General features: G+C 46.6%; 3 non-coding genes across 3 annotated transcripts; 1 reads left to right on the top strand and 2 right to left on the bottom strand.

The window, feature by feature from the left end:
- Nucleotides 1-1,111: 1,111 nt before the first annotated feature.
- trnaw-cca (transfer RNA tryptophan (anticodon CCA)) lies at nt 1,112-1,183 on the bottom strand. The gene has a single exon. It is a non-coding gene; the product is annotated as a tRNA-Trp (tRNA).
- An 11,333-nt stretch (nt 1,184-12,516) lies between these two features.
- trnan-guu (transfer RNA asparagine (anticodon GUU)) lies at nt 12,517-12,590 on the bottom strand. The gene has a single exon. It is a non-coding gene; the product is annotated as a tRNA-Asn (tRNA).
- A 7,240-nt stretch (nt 12,591-19,830) lies between these two features.
- trnam-cau (transfer RNA methionine (anticodon CAU)) lies at nt 19,831-19,902 on the top strand. The gene has a single exon. It is a non-coding gene; the product is annotated as a tRNA-Met (tRNA).
- The last annotated feature ends 1,198 nt before the right edge of the window (nt 19,903-21,100 follow it).

Genomic DNA, 21,100 nt, shown 5'->3' with positions numbered 1-21,100 from the left:
TATTTCCTCTCCCCCACCTTGTCCCAGATCCAACCTTCCAATTCGACACCAACCTCTTGACCTGTCATTCCTGTCCACCTTGCTTCTCACCTATTTACTTCACCCTCATCTCTGACCTATCACCATCAATCCCGACCTCCATCTATCTATTGCACTCCCATCTACCTTCACTCCAGCCCCACTTCCTTCCCATTTATCTCTCAGCCCCCTTGGGCCACCCTTTATTCCTGATGAAGAGATTATGCTCGAAACCAAGACTGTGATGAAGCGACATCCTCAACAAATAGGAAATAGCTCCCAAGTCAGATTTCATCCCCTCTTCTGTTTCCCAGTTCTTTCAGAAATAAGGAATGTCTTTTCCTTCCACTAGAAAGTGGTCTTCCACTTTGTGCTGTCTGAAGTGTTATCCCTCACCACTCCTTCAGACACCTTTTAAGAATCCTTTCAACCTGTTTTTCTAACAATTGTAGAGGTGACCAAAAGCAAACATTTCACTCCTTCTCAATGCCCCATTTCTCCTCCTATGAGCCATTTTGTCATGTTGTCTATGTTACAAGCAGCCGAGTGCACTTGGTTCCTGAATTGAAATTTGGCCATTGAAGGGAACAGGATTAATATTTATCGATGGCTAGCTGTGTTTGCACTAACTGTAATTATCCACCAATATGATGTCTTTTGTTCCACCAAAATTGGAAACAATGATCTGTGTTTATATTGCAGTCGGATGTAGAAAATCATCCCAGCGATCTTCACGTTATTATAGTTTACTGAGGCCATGACAGCATTACGTGGCAGTTTGATGTGACTAAAACCTGGATGGAAATGTCTCGATTAAGTTGTAAAAATATCGGTATAATGTGATTCACACTGCGCTGTCACCAACTGAACGAAGCGGCTGTGTGTTTTAATCCCGTGATGAACAGTTTGTGTTTTATTTCTCACATTGCGGGGAGCTGAGCATTTACCCAAACAATGGGCACACCACCTCCCTGACACAGTGTTCACAAATCAAACTGACAGCAAGGATTCACGTGTGATCGAAAGATTCCGCAAAGAACTTTCGATACAACGTACTCTTTTCTTCATTCGAAATGTTAGACGTTGATTGTAGTGAGCCTGACGTGATTTGAACACGCAACCTTCTGATCTGGAGTCAGACGCGCTACCGTTGCGCCACAAGCTCACAGACGACCCATGCGCTCTATTCATGCTTAAGGGAAGTGATCGCACTACAATGATTTTACGTTCATGTCTGTTCTGTTTCTCCCCCTTCTCCTTCTGTCTCTCGAAACAATTTCCAACTCTCTCTCAATAAAAACCTGAAAGAACTGCGGATGCTGTATATCAGGAACAAAAAACAGGAGTTGTCGTTGACCCTTCCACAGAACAGATGGTGATTGGGAAAATGTCGGTTTATATGCAGGAGATATTGTGGGAGGAAGGCGGAGATCAGGACAGAGCCCAAAGCGAGGGAAGAACTGTTGGACAGAAAAAGGAGTTGATAACGATCTGCGTGGGAGGGTGAATAACTGTTAATGGAGACTGTTCGTGGCGAAGTAGTGTGGAATGACAGACTATGTGATAACAAGGCTTGGTGTGTGTGGAAGGGACGAGGATACTATGGAGTTCAGGTCCTCGAATGATTGAATTGGATATTGGGACCAGAGGGATGTATGGTCCTCAAGTGCAATATTCGGTGCTCTTCGTTCTGCTGGTGCTGAGCTTCGCTGGAACACAACAGCAAACCTGAGACAGAGATGTTGGCCAGGGAACAGGGTGGGGTGTGGAATTGGCAGGCAACTGGAAGCTCAGGGTCTTTTTTGCAGGCAGAACGTAGATGTTCTGTGCAGCAGTCACCCAGTTAAGGCTTCGTTTTCCCCAATGTAGATGAGGCAACATTGTGAGCAGCAAATGCAGTAGACTGGGTTGTGGGAAGTGCAGGTAAAGGGCCACTTCACCTGGAATGTAAGTTTGGCTCCTTGGATAGCGAGGAGGGAATAGGTAAATGGGCTGGTGTCACACATTCGGCACTTGCAGGGGAAAGTGCATCTCAACCTGCAAGTTTACTTTGAGAAAATCCTGGACTTGAACTCCCAAGTCTCTTTGCATTTCGGATTTCTGCATTTTCTCCCCATAATCTTCTGTTCAAACATTGACTATCTATGTCAGGGCAGCACCAGTGATTTTCTGACATATGGATTGTATTTGGGGATATCAAGGAACGTCAGGAACTGTGAGTACCTCAGGAGCAATCGTTATTCCTGGGGGCGGCAGAGAGGAATGTGGTGTGGTCCTGTAAACTCCAGAATTTTGAAAACTTCATGAGTCAGCAATAACTCTTTCTGGACCAAGAAACGAAAGGGCCAATGAGAAACTGCTACAAGGGAGTTAACAAATAACATACATTAACTATCGCTGGGAAGGAGGAGGCAAAACAATGAGCAGTTCCTTTGGACAGATGAGATAATGGTGTTTAATAACTGTGTGACAGAAGGACAATTAATTCTGCCTGTAGAAGGAACGCCTTGGCATAAAGGGGTTAATTGCAGGACAGGCTGTTTCAAACAGGTGGAAAACCCTCAAAGATAAGAAGGCAAGCTACAGACCTGAGGTCTCTAGAGGTGTGGGGAGGTGGTATCAAAATCTAAAGCCCAGCACACTCACGCAGCACAACTCTGCTTCTGGGCTCTCAGCAGCTGGATTCTGCATCAGTTTAAAGTAGGTCCTATATCTCTGACAACATCGGTACACAAGGTAGTGAAGAAAGGTTTCAGCACACTGGCCTTCATCAGTTAGGGAATTGAGTACAGATGTTGGCAAGTTATGTTGTAGTTATACAGGACGTTGATGAGGCCGCACCTGGAATATTGTGATCAGTTTTGGTCCCCTTGGTGTTCTGACTTCTGAACTTCTTCAACTCTGGGTTTGTGTTGAACTTGATGGGATACTTTGTCCAACTCAGCATGTTTAAACAGTATCTCTCAGAGGGATTCATCTGAAACTTTTCAGGAGGTGAGCTCAACAAGATTGAACTATTCAAAGTTACTTGGACTCTATTTTAAACTTACATCAGGACCAGTAGTCAGAGACACGTACAGCATGGAAACAGACACTTCGGTCCAACTTGTCCATGCTGACCTGATATCCTATATTAATCTAGTCCCATTTGACAACACCTGACCCACATACTCTGGCAGCTCATTTCATATAAGTACCACCCTCTGCATGAAGATGTCGTCCCTTTTTATATATTTCGCCTCTCACCCTAAACCTATGCCCTCTAGTTCTGGACTCCCCCAGCCCAGGGAAAAGACCTTGTCTATTACCCTGTCCATGCCCCTCATGATTTTGTAACCGCTGTTTGGTCACTTCTCTGCCTCCGATGATCCAGTGAAAACAACCCCACGTTATTCAGCCGCTCCCTGCAAATCAAACCCTCCAACCCCCAGCAACATTCATGTAAATCTTTTCTCATAGATAAGTCACTCTTTCAGTAATGAAGAAGGGTTAATACCCAAAACGCTGACTACTCCACATCCTGGTGCTGCCTGGCTTGCTGTATTCTCCCAACCCCCGGCTTGCCAACCTCGGGTTGCAATATGTAGTGGCTCAGTGGTTACACCTGCAGCCTCAGAGTGCCAGAGACCCAGGTTTTATTCCAGCCTTGGGTGGCAGTCAGTGAGGAGTGTGCACATTCTCCCAATGTCTGCGTGGGTTTTCTCTGGGTGGTCCTGTTTTCTTCCATAAACCAAAGATGTGCAGGTCTTGTGGATTGGCCATGCTTAATTGCCCATAGAGTTAGGTACATTAGTCAGAGGGAAATGGGTCTGGATGGGTTACACTTCGGAGGGTCGGTGTGGATTTGTTTGGACAAATGGCCTGTTTCTACACTGTAGCTAATCTCATCCAATACTTTTGTTACGAACGAATGGCAGAGAAGGCCAAACTTCTTCTCCGATGGTCTTGCGGTCTTAGGTTTCTCTGGATTATTTCATTGGCAATGTGCAGTCCCGGGCTCAATGAGCAACAGTGTCCACTGAAGGCAAAGCTCATAGAATCATAGCACACCCACACTGTGGAAAAACAGGACCTTCAGCCGAACACATCTGCACTGATCTTCCGAAGACTAACCCACTCAGATCCATTTTCCGACCCTCCATAAATTGCACACAGAACCCCAAGGGTGGAATTATTCTTGAGTACCTGGTGCCATGAGGCAGCAGTGCTAACCCTGAGCTACCTTGGGGTTGGGTTTGTGGGGTGTAGGGGAGGCAATTGCATTCCAGCAGAAAACAATAACAGCCCACCTACTCTGCCACTGCACCCACTGTCAGAACTGGCAGCAGATTCAGTCCTGGGGGGTGACCGAAGGCAGCGTCACTGGTGGGATCTGATTGCTGGGAGCGCTGGTGCCCCCGCTAGTACTTCCGCAAGTTGCAGGAAAACATGAACCTCTTCCCACATTCGGACCAGCTGAAGGGTCTCTCCCCAGGGTGGACACACTGGTGCTTCAGCAGGGCGGAGGAAATGCTGAAGGCCTTCCCACACTTAGGGCAGCAGAATGGCCTCCCCTCCTCCGCCACTGTCCCCCCCCGCCCCCCAAACCCCCGTGTGGTCCAGCTGGTGATTCAGCAGTGTGGAGGAGTGGGTAAAGACCTTCCCACATTCGGGGCAGGAGAACGGCTTCTCCCCGGTGTGGATAGACTGGTGCCTCAGCAGGGCCGAGGAATTGCTGAAGGCCTTCCTGCACATAGGGCAACTGAACGACCTCTCTACCATTTGGACACACCAATGGGCCAGTACGTCGGAGGAAAGAGCAATGCCCCTCCTGCAGTTGGGGCAGAAGAACGGCCTCTCAGTGTGGACCCACTGGTGTCTCAACAGGTGGGAAGAACTGCTGAAGGCCATCTCGCACTTGGGGCCGGAGAACAGCCTTCCCCGGTGTGGACCAACTGGTCCGTCAGCAGGGCAGAGGGATCACTGAAGGCCTTCCCACACTCAGGGCAGCAGAAGGGCCTCTTCCCCTCTGTGGACCCATTGGTGCTTCAGAACCCTTTCAAATTTCACAATATCCTTCTGCTTGGAGGGACACCAGAATTGCACACAATATTCTAAAAGTGGTCTCAACAATGTCCTGTACAGCCACAACATAACTTCGCAACTCCACTTCAGGCAGCATCCAAGCAGCTTCGAAATCGACGTTTCGGGCAAAAGTCCTTCGTCAGGAATAAATGCAGTGAGCCTGAAGCATGGAGAGATAAGCTTATCTCTCCATGCTTCAGGCTCACTGCCTTTATTCCTGACGAAGGGCTTTTGCCCGAAACGTCGATTTCGAAGCTACTTGGATGCTGCCTGAACTGCTGTGCTCTTCCAGCACCACTAATCCAGAATCTGGTTTCCAGCATCTGCAGTCATTGTTTTTACCTTCCCAACTCTAATACTCAGTCAGAGGATTGGGAACGCTTTCAAAACCCACAAAAAACAAACAGGAAAGAATGGAGGGACAAACCGAATTTTTGAGAGTGAGCTTGGAAGCATCACTGGGAAATCGGCAGAATGGGTTTATTGGGGACGCGTTCTCCTTAAATACACTATATACGTATTTCTCTTGTGGTCTTCGTCGTTTTTCTGTGCTGCAGTGTGTAGTGGCTCGTTGAAATAATGTCCTGATGCAGCTTCGTTTGTGGGTGTTGGGATGATTGCTTCTGTGGTTAAGTATTTGGTTTGTGTGTGTTGTTTTTCTGTAGATGCTAGTTTGAAGTTTCCCATTGACTGTTCGCTCTACTGTGACATCGAAGAATTCAGTTTGTTGTTGTTCTCCTCTTTTTCAAACTAGGAGCCCCCCTCAGGCCATAGTCTCACTACTTGGAGCACCAATATACAGACTAGTCAAAGGCCTCCACTGAGGACTAAAACACCAAGTCGAAGATTTATGCTACTCCATTTACTCCATCCAAGAATTCCTGAACATCAAAGACACGAAGATAGAAGAGGATGGAATAATGTTGTCCTTTGACATAACAGCCCTGTTCACATCCATTAAAATCAACGTGGCCAAAGAAAACTGAAGACACTACTCGAAGAACTAAAGACAAAAACACAGAACCAACTTCAGCAGCAAAGATAACACTGTCAACCTCGTGGAACTGTGCCTTACCACCCACTTCATATTCAATAACAAGCCCTACAAACAAATCAACGAAATACCCATGAAACACTTCTGTCATCAAAAAATGAAACAAATTAGAGGAAACCTACAACACCATCAACAATCTCCTTCCTGGCATAAAATTCACAAAAGAGGAGAACAACAACAAAGTGCCATTTCGAGATGTCACAGTAGACCGAACAGTCAATGGTAAATTCAAAACAGCCTCTGCAGGAAAGCAACACACGTGAACCAAGTACTTGGCTACAGAAGTAATCATCCCTACACATACAAACAAATCTGAACGAGGGCACTATTTCAACGAACCACAACGCAGTGCAGCCACCCAGTGACTCCGAAGACCAAACATTAACTCGACAGCGCATTTAAGGAGAATGGGCAGCCAAAAAAACACACTGCAAATTGCTTCCCTGACCGGGAATCAAACCCAGGCCGCAGCTGTGAAAGCGCCGAATCCTAACCACTAGACCACCAGGGTAACGGTAGCGAAGTTTGACAGCTCTACTGAAAATTGCTTCCCTGCCCGGAAATCGAACACGGGTCACGGTAGTTAGAAGGCTTCCACAAAAGTTGTTTCTTGTATCCATTGCTCCCGATGCGGTCTCCTCTACATTGGGGAGACTGGAGCCCCGTCGCAGAGTCAAGTCACAGCGTTTGAGGGAGCATTTCCAGGACACCCGCAACAATCAACCCCATCGCCCTGTGGCCCAACATTTCAACCTCCCCTCCCACTCTGCCAGGGACTTGCAGGACCTGGGCCTCCTCCATCGTCCCTCCCTCCCACCCGATGTCTGGGGGAAGAACGCCCCAACTTCTGCCTCGGATACATTCAACCTCAGGACATCAATGTGGACTGCACCAGTTTCCTCATTTCCCCTCCCCCCACCTTCCCTGAGTTCCAACCTTCCAGCTCAGCGCTGTCCTCAGGACCTGTCAATCTCCCTTCCCACCTATCCGCTCCACCCTCCTCTCTGACCTGTCACCTACGTCCCCAACACCATTCACCTATTGTACTCTTTGCTACCTTTGGCCCAGCATCCCCCAATTTATCTCGCCACCCCTGGAAGCGTCCTGCCTCTATTCCTGATGAAGGGCTTTTGCCCGAAACGTCGATTTTCCTGGTCCTCGGAAGCTGTCTGACCTGCTGTGCTTTTCGAGCATCACTCTGATCTAAACTCTGGTTTCCAGCATCTACAGTCCTCACTTTTGCATACCCAATAAACCCAGTGTGCCGATTTCACATCAACAAACTGACACAAGTAGACACAACGTCTGCAGAAACCCTAGCCACATTACTTTACATTAAAGACATCTGGGAAATGATGTCCAGACAACTCAACCCTCTCAGCATCATGGTAGCCCACAAACCTACCAACACACTTAAACAGCGGCTAATGAACCTGAAATACCCGATACAAACAACCCGCAAACGAATGTTTTTAACAAAATACCATACAAGGAAATATATGCATGAACTCTGCCACACAGGTCTCTGTGGCAAGAAATGCTGGGATGAGATAAGGAAGATTTTTTTCAGCCTAAACGAATCGGCACTGACTGGACAGCCATTTAAAATCAAGGCTGTCAGCCCAGGATGTAAGATCCGAAGGGATGGACAGTTTTCTTATTTCCTGAAGACTTACAAAGCTGAGACTGGGTTTTGGTGTTTGTTTCCTTTCCACTCCCAAGAGCCGCAGTGGTTGGGGCGGTGAGTTGGGGAAAGTGAAATGTGCCCGTGAGCAGCGTGTGGGCCTATTTCAGCTTCCTCTCCTCTGACAGCGCTGTGACTTGACTCTGATGTTCTCAGGGACATTTACTGACGCGAGACAATGAAAAGAGTCTCGTTCCTGCAGATCAGGAATTCAAACAATATGTCGGCTTCAGGACAATGAGAAAGATGAATTGGGGTGTGTGAAGAAGCTGTGAGCTGCATTTCAAACAGGTAGGTGGAGTCAGATGCGTCATCCATTGCGCCCCTGGCAATGTGCGAACCTGACGCCGCCATGGGTCAGAGTTCTGACATTAACACGGACATGCGCAGCAATGGGAACATTCACAAGAGGAACAGCCAAAGATAATCACCGTCACTGCTTCCCTTCCATAGTCCCAACTTTGTGAAGCAGTATCTTTCACTGGCAAATAAAACACATTAATCCTCAGGTGCCTGCTTAACTTCGATCAGGACTTCACGCCCCTCACTGGTCTAGTCTCATTTCCAAACTCTTGGCTCATAGCCTCAAAAGCAGCTCTGTAGGTATCTGCTTGTTTCCACCCTGACAGGCAGTGGGCTACAGATTCCCGACGAGTCCCAATGTGATTGAAATACTTCAACCCCTCCACTGAGTTGCATTTTAAAAAAAACCGTGGAGCAATCTCCCTTTCTTTCTGACGACAGTTCTCAACTGTAGTCGGCAGGGTTCACACCTGCGTGGGGAAACCGCAATGGATTTCATGTCCATCGCATTCACCACTTCGGCCCACCAAAACAGAATCACACTGACAGCTTCATTTCCCAGGTCTCTCTGCCTGTGGAGCTGAGAAAGAGTAAACCATTGCAGAGTTTGTTTGAATCCAATCACTTCACAGGTTTCGAAAGGGTTAAATATCTGCAAATGGCGAGTCTGGGTGTTTCATCCCGAAAGATGAAATGGACGTTCAGTCAAAAACAGAAATTGCAGGAGCAACTCAGCAGGTCAGGCAGCATCTGTGGAAAGAGAATCAGAGACAACATTTCAGAACTCGTTTTTTTCCTCATCCAGGTACCGCCAAACCTGCTGAGTTTCTCCAGCAGTTTCGCTTTCTGTCTCGGATTCTCAGCATCCGCAGTCCTATACGTTAGAAATTCAATCAATTCAGAAACCCCTTTGTACTGCCTCAGTGGAAAAGATTTCCGTTTGGGAAACATTTTCTTGAAACCATTAAAAACGTGCACTTTCGCAGCCAAGAAAGCGGAAGGAGCGAGAACAAGAAACAGCCCGCCCCTGCGTGGTCTCGAACCACCAAGCTTTCAATTATCAGCCGAACACGCTGACCAATTGCGCCACAGAGACTGGCCCCAGCACCGCTTCCACAGTGTCTTTGAGGAACCTACTAATCAATTCATAATTCAACCCGCCCCGCCCAAAATTACCATTGTCTTCTGTCAGTTTTATTTTTCCATAATAAAGCCTTGGACATTCATTATGGAGACATGGGGACAGCCTGATCCCACCATCTGCAGGCACATCCATGTCACGAGGAACGAGCTCTCCGACACCGGGGCCATCGCCCTCCGAGCCTTTCAGTGTTTTGCCTCTTCCCGAATTTTCTCAATGGCCCCGAGCCGAGAATGGGTTTGAATTCCTGATGTACAGAGAATTCTTTCAATGTCTCGGGTCAGTTCATGTCCCGAGAATATCAGAGTCAATCAGCCTCTTAAACAAAGGGACGGTGTCTGGACTGTCTCTGCTCAGTCGAACAGTTCATCCTTCATTCTCCTCTAATTCCACTTCCCAAAGAGTTTCTAAAGATTCACAAAGCTGGAGACTGGGATTTATGTTTTACTTCCGGAACATTTTTCCACCTTCTAACTGACAATATTTTGCCAAAACCTCTTCCCCATTGTAACACATGCATCATGTCCAGGGATGAGGAATTTCCATTTTGTGGAGACATTCCCAAGGTTGGGAATGTTCTCTTTGGAGCAAAGAAGATTAACTGGAGATTTCCAGGGGCTGTTGGCAATGATGGGAGAAGAAGTGATGGGAATGGGCAGGTTAATGATCAGAAGAACCTATTGCCACTGACTAGGGTCAGTTACCAGAGGACAGGGATTGAAGTTCTTTAATGGAAAGCAGCATTTGTGTCGAACAAACACAGCGAATACTGCAGAAAGCCAACGGGTCGAGCAGCATCTGTGGAAAGGTAAACAGAGGCGACGTTTTGAGTGTGCTCCGGTTTTTGTTCAGAACTCGAGTTTCCTGCAGGGCAATAAATTCACGGACGTGAGAAAACATGGCTTTATTGCGACTGGTTTTGTGAAGTTTGAGCGATAATGCAACCAACAATAAGTCATTTACAATCTCCAGCTAAAAAAGCATAGTCAGCAGGTTCCCACCCTGGGAGGGGGAACACCAAAGGATGTCTAAGGCAGCAGCGTAAATGTTCGGTCACAACTAGAGGCCCCAACTTGTGGTCTCATATTTCTCGTGGAATGGGTTCAACAGGAAAGGTCAGTATTGGGCTTGTCATGGCCGCGTCATAACCCCAATGCTTCCTGTTCTCCTGGATTTGATCAGAACGGAGGAGGCTGGTGGAAAATTGAACTGAACTGCAAACATTGATGAGAGATAGAGCGGCTGGGAAGGATCCATTCCCATGCGTAGAGAGATTAATAATCAGGGCCGAAAATAAGGAGCCACTTCAAGAAATTTGCGGTTCATTCAGCAAAGCTAATGTATGACTGTTCACAGAAAATTGTGATGAAAGTCTCTCGAGTTATTTTGATGAGAAGTGTTGATGATGCTAATACAATCGATAGGATGAACGTAGATTGGTCAATGTATTTGGTGACAGTTCTGTTCTAGCCCTGTGAGCGAAACCTGGATCTGAAGGAGTATAAGGGACATTAACAACATCGATCTGAAATTGGACACGTGACAAGGAACAGAGCCATCATTAACAGTTGGCTTTTGAACTGGAGAAGGTTTCTCGTGAAATTAGCTTGAGGCTTGAGGTATGCAAGGTCAAGATAATTGAGGTAAAACACGGAAACGCTATCCTCATTAGCAGACAGTGAAAGGATTACAAGACACAAATTAAACATTTTCGACAAGTGATACAGGGGACTGGGAAGATAAGTATTATAAACTGGGAACAACAAAGTTCTGGAGCACAACACTTACATTCAAAGACCGAAAACATCCAGGTCCTGATTAATCAGATTGCATTGCGGTGCTTTTCTGCAAAACATCCACTTGCAATGTCCTACAAAAGAGTGACAAAACCCATCCCTGTCAGCCCAGGATAGAAAATCCGAAGGGATGAACGTTTGCTGATTTTCTGAAGACTCACAGAGCTTAGACTGGGTTTTGGTGATTGTTTCTTTTCCACTCCCAGTAGCCACAGTGGTTGAGGCGTTGAGTTGGGGAGAATAAAATGTGCCCGTGAGCAGCATGTGGGGCTATTTCAGCTTCCCCTCATCTGACTGCGCTGTGAGTTGACTCAGATGTTCTCAGGGACATTTACTGACGCGAGACAGTGAAAGGATTCTCATTCCCGCAGATCGGGAACTCAAACCGTATGCCGGCTTCAGGACAATGAGAAAGATTAATTGGGGTGTGTGAAGAAGCTGTGAGCTGCATTTCAAACAGGTAGGTGGAGTCAGATGCATCATCCATTGCGCCCCGGTCCTGTGCGTTGCTCACACCACCATGCTGCAGAGTTCTGACGTTAACACGGACATGCGCAGCAATGGGTTCATTCACAAGGTGAACAACCAAAGATAATCACCGTCACTGATTCCCTTCCACAGGCCCAACTTGGTGAAGCAGTATCTTTCACTGGCAAAGGAAACACCCTTGTCCTCAGGTGCCTGCTTCATTTCGATCACGATTTCAAGCCCCTCACTCTTCTAGTCTCATTTCCAAACACTTTGCTCAGAGCCTCAAAAGAAGCTCTGCGGTAAACTGCTTGTTCCACCCGAACAGGCAGTGGGTTGCAGATTCCCACCAGTCCCAATTTGAGTGAAATATTCCTCCCCCTCCACTGATTTGAATCTTAAAGAAGAAGCCGGGGAGCAAGCTCCCTTTCTTTTCGACGACATTTCTCATTTTGTACTCGGAAGGGTTCACACCTGCGTGGGGAAACCGCAATGGATTTCAAGTCCATCGCATTAACCACTCGGCCCACGAATACAGAACCACACTGACAGCTTGACTTCCCAGGTCTGTCTGCCTGTGGAGCTGAGAAAGAGTCAATCATCGCAGAGTTTGTTTGAATCCAATCACTTCACAGTGATTCGAAAGGGTTAAATATCTTCACATGGTTTTGCAGATATTTAGGTGTTTCACCCCAAAAGATGAAATGAACTTTCAGTTAGAAATGGCATGAGGAACTCAGCAGGTCAGGCAACATCTGTGGAAAGAGAATCAGAGGCAAGATTCCAGAATTCTGTTTTCTCCTACAGGTATTGTCAAAGCTGCCGAGTTTCTCTTTTGGTCTCGTCTTCTCAGCACACGCAGTCCCTTACGTTAGACATTAATTCAATTCAGAAACCCCTTTGTGGAGAAGATTTCCGTTTGGGGAACATTTTCCTGACCCCATTAAAAGCGCACAGCTTCGATGCCAAAGGAGAGCAGGGAACACACCGTCCCTGGGTGGGCTCGAACCACCAACCTTTCGGTTAACAGCCTAACGCGCTGACCAATTGCGCCACAGAGACAGGCGCCGGCGGATGCTGCGCCATCGCGTAGTGATTTTATAATTCAGCCCCCCCGCCTAGAATTACAATTGTCGTCTATCAGTTTTACTTTTCCACAATCAAGCCTGGGAGATCTCTTGTGGAGATACCGGGGACAGTCTGCAGACACATCCATGTCACGAGGAACTAGCTTTCTTACTCCGGGGCCGTCGCCCTTCCAGCCTTTCAGCGTTTTGCCTGTTCCCGAGTTCTCTCATTGGCTCGGAGGGGAGAAGGGGTTTGAATTCCTGATGTGCAGGAACGACAATTCTTTCAATGTCTCAGATCAGTTCATGTGCCGAGAACATCAGAGTCAACCTCCCGGCCTCTTCAACAAGGGGACGGTGTCTGGACTGTCTCTGCTCAATCGGACAGGTCATCTTCCATTCTCCTCTAAATCCGCTTCCCAAAGTGTTTCTAAAGGTTCACAAAGCTGGAGACTGGGATTTCTGTTTTGCTTCATGAACATTTGAACATTTTTCCATTGCCTAACTGACAATATTTTGCCAAAATTTCTTCCCAATTGTACGCCTTGCCTCATGTCCAGGGATGAGGAATTTCCATTTTGGGGAGACATTGCCAAGGTTGAGAATGTTCGCTTTGGAGCAAAGAAGGATAACTGGAGATTTCCTGGGGCTGTTGGTCATGATGGGAGAAGAAGCGGTGGGAATGGTCAGATTAATGATCAGAAGAACCAATTGCCACTGACCAGAGTCAGTTACCAGAGGACAGGGATTGAAGTTCTTGAATGAAAAGCAGCACTTGTGCCTAATAAACACAGAGAATACTGCAGAAAGCCAACAGGTCGAGCTGCATCTGTGGAAAGATAAACAGAGCTGACGTCGTGAGTCTGGTACGTTGTTTGTTCAGAACCCGAGTTTCCTGCATGGCAATCAATTCCCAGACATGAGAAAACGGGACTTTATTGAGACGGGTTTTGTGAAGTTTGAGCGATAATGCAACCAACAGGAAGTCATTTAAAATCGCCAGCGAAGAAAGCATAGCCAGCAGGTTACCACCCTGGGCGGGGGAGCCCCAAAGGATCTCTACGCCAACACCTTAAGTGTTCGGCCACAACTACACGCCCAAAGTTGTGGTCTAAAATATCTCATGGAATTGTTCTAACAGGAAATGTGAGTACTGAGCTTGTCTCTGTTCGCGCCACAGCCCCAACCCTGTTCCCTGGATTTGATCAGGACAGAGGAGGCTGATGGGAGATCGAATTGAACTACACACATTGATGAGAGATAGAGCGGGTGGGAAGGATCTATTCCCATGCGGAGAGAGATTAATAATCAGGACCGAAAATAAGGAGCCACTTCAAGAAATTTGGGGTTCATTCAGCAAAGCTCATGTAGAACTGTTCACAGAAAATTGTGATTAAAGTCTCTCGAGTTATTTGATGAGAAGTGTTGATGATGCGAATACAATCGATAGGATGAACGTAGATTGGTAAATGTATTTGGTAACAGTCCTCGTTATAGCATCGCCCTCTTGTTTAATTGATTCGAACTTCCTCATCTCTATGTACCGGAATTGCTCCCCAGCCTATGTCGCAACTCTGTAACAAAATGCATCAAAATCACTTATTAAAGCCTGAGTACCAGATCAGGTCACAATGCAGTGGATGCATGAGCTTTGAAAGTAACATAAAATATACCATAGCCAACGATTGCTCTGAGATAATCTGGGTGACGAAGTTTCCTAATTTCTTTCCTCGAAATGAATCACATTTTACTCATTTCAGTGTTCTTTAATATGGACTGGTATTAATTCCCATAGCACTTGACCGTTCCAATTCTGTGATTGAGCCGTTTATTGGCCTCGATGCATGAGTAGAATCTGTCAATTTTCAAGTGCCACCATTAAGCCACAATTACAAACTTGTCTCCCGTTCACTCTCAGCTTTCCCTCAAAACCGAGCAACAGGGACAGGGAGAAAACGAACGGGAGTAAAACTCAGTTTGAATATGATTAGATTGCCAGTTGAAGAAAGAGCGAATGTTCCGCACAAAAAGCAAAGTTTCACGGGAACATTGTACAATATGAGTGTCAAACTCACGACCTCAGAATAAAAATCTTTTGTTCTACTCCTGAGGTATTCGAACATCTAGTCAGGGTGTGACCAGTTCTTTTATCAAGGCGAAATAACTTTTTAAACTTTATGAAAACAAATACATTGATCAGCAGAAGTCCACAGCTCCAATGCTTTCTGCTCAAAACTCAGGAAAATCATTAAGATTCCACTTCCTTTTTGCTTCTTTCTCAACGCTATCATCCAGTTTCTTCAGTTTCTCTTCTTGAATGTAAAGTTGTTTGTCTTTTTTTTGCCTTTTTTTGAAAGCAAATTCGCTTCAATATCAACAAAACTGACAGGCAAATCTGACACACAAACAGCCATTCGCTACCACATATCCCCAATTCTCACTTTCAGATTTGCAAAGGTCAATAAAATAAAGGAACTAAGCAGTTGAGCACGTTTAGAAAGTAGATGACTGACTTTTATGGGTGACTCGCTTGGGCCTTTGCCAACGCTGCTCGCAGGTTTCGTGATCAGGACATAATCTCCCTCAGTTTTGCTGAGCCTGTGCTCGGTTCATTGGGAGATTAGGCCCGGGTTGCAGTCGACCCCGACTTAAGTTGCGTTGTTGTTTTTCACTGGCAGCAGAAGATTGTAGATTATAGGACCAGAACATTGCTGCTTTTCTATTTTTTCTTGTGTCGTTCCATCTGGGACTGAGGAAAGCGAATCATTATCGGGAAGCCAAGAACATTACGTTTCTAAAGATTCAAGTGCAGGAATTCGATCAGTTAACTGTTCTGTGACTGTGTTTGTCCGAATATTGGTATAAGATGCCTGGGTGTGTCTGTATTCGATATTTCAAGAACAAATAATTGGAGAATATTTTCTTGCAGATTGTGCCCCCGATAACAGGCCGCAAATGTGCAACAAGGAAACGGTTAAGATTATAGGAACATAGGAATATGAGTAGGCCATTTAGCCCCTCAAGTGTGTTCCAACGTTCAAAGAAATCATGGCTGATCAGAGGCCTAACTCCATTTATCTGTCTTTGGCCCATGTCCCTTTATACCTTTCCTGAACAAAAAAAAATCTGTTTCGGATTTAAAGCTGACAAATTATCCTGTACCCACTGCCATTTATGTACGATATTTCCAAACATCTGACAAACCCAATGTGTAGAAGTGCTTCTGAACATGTACCCTGAAAAGTCTGGCCCTAATTCTACAATTTTGCTCCATTTCGACTTACAACTATTTTGGTGAACAGCCGGACTTGCTGACTAAATGCACCAAAGAGTCTGAGATGTAAAATATCAGTAAGATTACTAAACCCGAGTGTTAGCGAATTCCAGCTTCAGACTACAATTACTGAAATAGCAATTGTCCCTTATCAGTGTGACTTTAACAAAATAAAGGCTGGAACATTCATTGTAAACGGTCTGACCACAGACACTGCAGACACGCCCATGTCACAGAAACCACCCCTGTGTGGGGATACAAACAGAGTGGTATGGCAGCCTGTCTGCAATTTCGTTCGTTTCACTTGCATTGTCACTTTTGTCTCGCTTTAGAAACACGAACTGACTGAGCGAAATACAGTCTTTCTCGGCCGTAATCATGCGGTGCTTTTATAGCACTATCACTGCTTTAAGTATTGGTCGAGTAATTCGGGAACGTGGTTTGGAAGCCGATGGCTCTCACCGTGTTCAAACTTTACCAAATGTCTGCAGAAATCATTAGCCAACATCGGGAAAAAGTGCTTCCAGACATACCTGTGGAATTTCGGTTTGATCGGCCTTGAACTTAAGTGGAAGGAAGGGAAGCCCCGATACAGGAGCTGCCTGACCCTCTTTAAAAAACTGTCACCAGAAATTCCAGCCGCAACACGACGTCATAGGACATGCCCAGCGATGGCCTGCAGCTATTGTGACGCAATAATGATACTGGCCCCAGGAACATGAATATGTATTCGGCATGGGTCACGTGGTACTGAATCCAAAAAAATAGAAGGTCAGCAAACCAAACATGAGCAAAACCAACGTCGTGTACAAATTCTCATGCAAGGACTGCACAAAACACCACATAGGACAAACAGGAAGACAGCTAACGATCCGTATCCATGAAGAACAACTCGTCACGAAACGACACGACCAGCTATCCTTAGTAGCCACACACACAGATGACAAGCAACATTGTTCGACTGGGACAACACTACTATTATAGGAAAAGCCAAACAGAGAACAGCCAGGGAATGCCGAGAGGCATGGCATTCATCCACAGATTAAATCAACAAACACATCGACCTGAACCCAATATACCGGCCACTGCAGCAGACAGCTGGAACTGACAACCGGAAGCGGCAGATACAAATCACTATAAATGCCGGAGGAAACATCACAGAAGCGCTTCACAGGAGGCTCCCAAGCACTGAGGATGTCACCTAGACAGGGGACGAAACGTCTGCAACACAAGTTCCCAGTTCGGCGAACAGAACCACAATAAAGTTTCTGTTTGCAGGAACTGAGTGACATAAACAGGATGCTCTCAAATTTCGACAGGAATTACACTTCCGTTCAAGATTTGCGGAAAGCTTTGTAGCTCGGCTGCCGATTGTCGTAGCTCGCCGAGCTGGGAAGTTGATTTGCAGGCGTTGCATCCTCTGTAGAGGTGATATCTTCAGTGCGTTGGAGCCACCTGTGAAGCGCTGCTGTACTGTGTCTTCTGGAATTTATTTGGTTCTGTTTCTGCTGCTTTTGTTTGACGGTTCTGGTTGTTCTTTGCAGTGATTGGCATATGTCAATGTGTTTACTGGTGGAGTCCGTGGGTGAGTGCCGTGTTTGTTGATTTCTCTGGCTGTCCTCTGTTCAGTTGTGCTATGACCGTTGTGCTGTCCTCGTCGATTTTATCGTCCTTGTCATCTGTGTTTGTGTGGGTACCAGAGACAGTGTTTAATGGGTAGATGGTGTTTATGGTTACGGATTGCTAGTTGTCTGCCTGTTTGTCCTGTACTGTATAGTTTTCGTGCAGCCTTTCCATGGAATCTTGTAAACTGTATTTGTTGTCCACATGATGTGGTTGGGTCTTTTGTTCTGGTGAGTTGTTGTTTGAGCGTGGATGTCAGTTTATGGGCTGTCATGAATCCGAGTGGTCGGAGATGTCTGGCTATTAGTTCTGAGGTTTATTATATAAGGTAAAGTGGTGAGTGTGTTGGGTCGTGGCAGATCCTCGTCCCGTTGTTTGTCTGCTTGGCAATTGTGGATGAACTTGCGGTGATATCCGTTCTTGGTGAAGCCTCTGTAGACGTGTTCTTCTTCCCTTCACAGGTCGGCAGTGCTGCAGTGTGTTGTCGCCCTTTTGAACAGCGTCCTTCTGCAGCTTCTCTTGTCTGTGTTTTGGTGTTGTAGTTCAGGATCTGGTCTTGGCTTTTCTATACACTTTTGTAGCATATCCCCCGTTCTGTGTCCTTTCTCCCATAAACCGTCAGCTTCCAGTTTCCTGTCACTTCAACCTCCCACTGTGTGCCCATGACACCATTTCAGTCCCTGATCTGCTGCAGTGCTCCGACAAGGCACAGCGCAACCTGGAAGAGCGAAACCTCATTTTCTCCGGAGAGACCGTGCTGCCTTCAGGACCCAACACCGAGTTCAATCATTTTAGAACCTGTCCACCTTCTTCCACGGTCTTTACCCGCCCACACATCCCATCAGTTCCGAAGACGGATCGTTGGGCTCAAAACATTATCTCTCCTTTCTCTCCACATATGGACTAGACCTGCTGGTTTTGTTCATTTGAAAATGAACAAAATGAGCAGGGAGACAGAATGAGAAGCACTGTTCTGGAAACTCTTTTGCTGCTTGCAATTCTGAGAACAATGGCGAATGTATTTCACACCGAGCAAGCCTCAGCTGGTTCCGGAGGTGCTGGAGGCAGCGGCCTGTGGCTCGTTGGTCTAGGGGTATGATTCTTGCATTGGGTCTTCTACCGCGCAGTCTTGCGAGAGATCCCGGCTTTCTTAACTTGACTTGTGCAAAAATGCCCGATTAAACTTCTCAAAAAGCACCTTCGTTAAACGAGGCTGGGCTCCCTGGAATACGAATGGGACAGGAAGCGGGGAAGTGAAATGATTGGAGATAACGTTGAACAGGTTGACGTGAGTGGTCCCGTGTTTGAGGAAGGTCAGCAATGAAGGTAGTTTGGAAAATTGGGACAGATCTCCTCGGAGAACAGAAGTTTGAAATCCGGCGTGGCAAGTTGTCCAAGTCATGAGGGGTCTAGAGATTGGAAATAATGTCGTGAAATTGTTCCCACGTCTGAAAGGATCAGGAACGATTCGGCAGCGTTTTAAAGTCACGAGGAAAAGAAGTAAAAGTGACATTCGGAAGAACGTTTTCGTACAGGGAGTGGTTAGGGTCAGTAAATCCCTGTCTGACTGTGACAAAGGGGCAGATTCAATGGACATACAATTGAATTCGGTGGTCTTGTTCGACCAACAGAATGTTCATATCAACACAGCCTCCACATCTCTGCACAGCAGTATATTACATAACAGCCGTGGAGATCGTTGGTATGAGTCTGGAACGTGCATGCCAGACGCCTGTCGAAAAGCTGAAGGGTTCTGAGGAAAACACTGGGCACACCAAACGCAGAGTGGCGCAATGCAAGCGTGTGGCCCCCACAACCCAGAGGCCCCTAGATCGATGCCATCCTCTGTTGCTATGGCTCAATCTCTCCTTGAGTAGCTTTCCTTTGTAGTGAGGCCCTATTCGATATCTTGCCTTTGCATCTGCTCCCCAAAACTACGAGTGTCTGAGTGACATGTATCATACTGATACACTCGCCAAATTCACGCAAGTGAAGTGACTCGCTTCTGGACGTCTGAGTGGTCTTCTCCTGCTCTCCGTCGAGTTCCTCTGAATTGAATCGTAAAACCACTTTTCTGAGATGTCAGTGAGCTGATAAAGTTGAAACCCATGCCTTACGTTTTGGTCCATTCCCTGCAGTAATTCACCAAGCCGGTTCGGACGTGAGTGATAAGACGGTCGGCATATCAGACTCAGACACATTCCCCCACGATTAGGACAGATCACCGATTGTGAATAACTTCAGAGAGAGGCACGTGACAGAGAATCGCCGTGGGTTGATGGGCTGAACGGCTTCTGTCTGCGCGAGAATGATGCTACCTGTCACGCCCCCAAACGGGAGCAGAGTGGCGCAGCGGGAGCGTGCTGGGCCCATAACCCAGAGGTCGATGGATCGAAACCATCCTCTGCTATCGTTCACTGTCACCTTGATCTGCTTTCTTCAGCCAGCTGCCTTTGCATCCATTTGCCGAGTGTCCAAATGGCATGTTCGTATCGACGCACGCGCCAAATGTGGTTTTCGAGATCTCAGTGATATTCTGTTCTTGGTCGGTTTCCTCCGAAGTGAATCGCAAAACCAGTTCTCCACGATGCAAATGAGCTGGTAAAGTTGAAACCCGTGCCTTGCGGTTTCGGCCATTCCCTGCAGTAATTCGCCACCCTGGTTCAGACGTGAATGACAAGCATGTCAGAAACCGCATCACGACTCAGACATCGTCCCCCACTATTAGGACGGATACCACCGATTGGGAATACCCTCAGAGAGAGAGAGAGAGAGAGACAAGTGACAGTCAGTCGCCGTGGACTCCATGGGCTGAATGGCTTCTGTCTCCGCGAGAATGATGCTCCGTGTTTATGCCGTGCCACTGCCTGTCTCTGGGATTGGAGGGCTGTAAGGTCGCCACGTGGAAAATGAGATGTTGTTCTTTCATCTGGAGCTAGAACACTGCTGCAAGCCTGAGACAGGGATGTTGGCCAGGGAACAGGGTGATGTGTTAAAGTGGTAGGCAACCGCAAAGTTAGGGCCTTTTTAGTGAAACTGACACCTCTCACCCAAGGGATTCAGAGAGAGGGAAACAGCTGAATCGCAAAAGTGCTTGATCACTGTTCCACAAAAGTATCTTTGTTAAACGAGATCGGATTGCCAGAAGTCGGGGATGAGGCTGAGCTACCATTGCAGCGAACACTGCGAAGGGAAACATTTGTTCAAAGTTAGAACATGTTTTGCAGATTGTTCGCCCACACAATCCGAGTCTGAATGAATTCTCCAGCTGTGTTATTGCTCAAAATCTGAGAGTGAAATTTCAGGAAGCGGGGAAATGAAGTGATTGGAGACAGCGCTGAAGAGGTTGTCGTGAATTGTGCCGTGTATGAGGAATGTCAATAATGAAGGCAGATTGGAAATTTGGGACAGTTCTCCTTGGAGAACAGAAATTTGAAATCTGGCCCAGTTGACGTTTTCCAAGACATGAGGGGTCTAGACAGAGAAAATATTACCATGAAAATGGTACCACGCCTGAAAGGATCGCTAACAATTAGGCAGAGCAAAGGAAGTAAAAATGACATTATGAAGAACGTTTTCGTGCAGAGAGTGGTTAGGGTCAGATTTAC

Source organism: Chiloscyllium punctatum, chromosome 36 (genome assembly GCF_047496795.1).
Source record: "Chiloscyllium punctatum isolate Juve2018m chromosome 36, sChiPun1.3, whole genome shotgun sequence".
In the NCBI taxonomy this organism is placed as follows: domain Eukaryota; kingdom Metazoa; phylum Chordata; class Chondrichthyes; order Orectolobiformes; family Hemiscylliidae; genus Chiloscyllium; species Chiloscyllium punctatum.
This window is presented reverse-complemented; position numbering and strand designations above follow the sequence as displayed.